At 27.2% G+C, this 1,455-nt stretch overlaps 1 non-coding gene across 1 annotated transcript; it reads left to right on the forward strand.

Moving 5' to 3' along the window:
• Positions 1–1,099: 1,099 nt before the first annotated feature.
• On the forward strand, positions 1,100–1,180 carry TRNAL-AAG (transfer RNA leucine (anticodon AAG)). Its single transcript has one exon. It is a non-coding gene; the product is annotated as a tRNA-Leu (tRNA).
• Positions 1,181–1,455: the final 275 nt, after the last annotated feature.

The raw sequence follows: 1,455 nt of genomic DNA on the forward strand, positions 1-1,455 counted from the left end.
TATGTAACTGCAGGATAAGGGTAGTTTGAAACTATAAGGGTCTCAGCCATATTGCCATAATGTACTATCTTTATCAATATCAATACAAACAATATTACCTATCAAAAAAAAATGTTATAATTAGTTCTTAAATTCGAAGTAAGATCAATAAGAAATTATTAACTTATTGTTGAAGGTTATTAAGATAAAGTCTATATAGTTTAATATAACAATATTTCCTTGCATACAATGACAAAACTAAATTTTTATATTAATTGCAATTCAATATTTTTCTTATGATTTTATATATTAACATTGAAAAATAAATTAAGTTAGCTTAAATAAATCTTAATTAAAACTTATGTGCATAATTATTTTCAAAAGTCATTTATTAATTTGTATTTATATATGTAACTATTTACTATTATATTATTAAATTTTTAATTTTTAATTTTTTATGATAATAGTAAAATGAAATGTAATTCTCAATTGAAGAAGCATTCTACATCATTGCATTTTCCAAGTACCAAATGCCTTCCATCTACCATCTATTTCATTATTTCATTCAACCTTAAACCTTTGTTTGATGTTTAAGCGGCTCCTTTCATTCAAAAGAAGTATAAAAATTTCATCGACTGTTGCATCATTCAAAACACAAAAAAACTGGTCTTGAATGTATACGGAATTATGCCTCTTAGAAATCCACATGTTTTGTTCATTGTCTTCCTCTCTCGTGAGAAACATTCCTTCATCACTTATATCAATACCCTAACAACAACACATACTATCCATAACTGCTGACTATTAATTTAATCAGATAATATAATTCTGTGCCTGTAAGATAATTCTTGTGGTGATTTAAAAGCAGATTTAATAAGGGAACAAGTAGTAAACAAACGCACTCCCCGGATTTTCCAATGAAGATAATGTATGGAAGTTTTTGCCAAGAGAGTTTAACATAAAATTGAAATAAAATGCCAGAATACATCATATTGAAATAATTTTGTACAGCCTGGTTTCTGGCTTGCTGTTTGCAGTTGTAAAATATTTCCTTCTATAATCATGTTCAGTTGGAAATTTAAATTGTTGAATATATTTGTATATAACCAGAAATACAAAGGTTGAGATGGCCGAGTTGGTCTAAGGCGCCAGATTAAGGTTCTGGTCCGAAAGGGCGTGGGTTCAAATCCCACTCTCAACATAGATTAAATTTTTAATAGCGTCGTATTACATTTTCATTAAATTCCAGCTGTAAAGATAATGAAAGTTTTGAATTAAATCTTAATATCATCATATTACATTTTCAGTAGATTCAACCTGCTCTAAATTCCAGCTGTAAAGATAATGAATGTTTTGAATTAAACCTTAATATCATTATATTACATTTTCAGTAAATTCCACCTGCTCTAAAGATAACGAAGGTTTTGAATTAAGATTAGCTTGGGAAAATATTAATGTCTTTATAATTTTATATTA

Source organism: Cupressus sempervirens, chromosome 2, assembly GCF_028749045.1.
Source record: "Cupressus sempervirens isolate cs-2001-9-10 chromosome 2, ASM2874904v1, whole genome shotgun sequence".
Classification (NCBI taxonomy): Eukaryota; Viridiplantae; Streptophyta; class Pinopsida; order Cupressales; family Cupressaceae; genus Cupressus; species Cupressus sempervirens.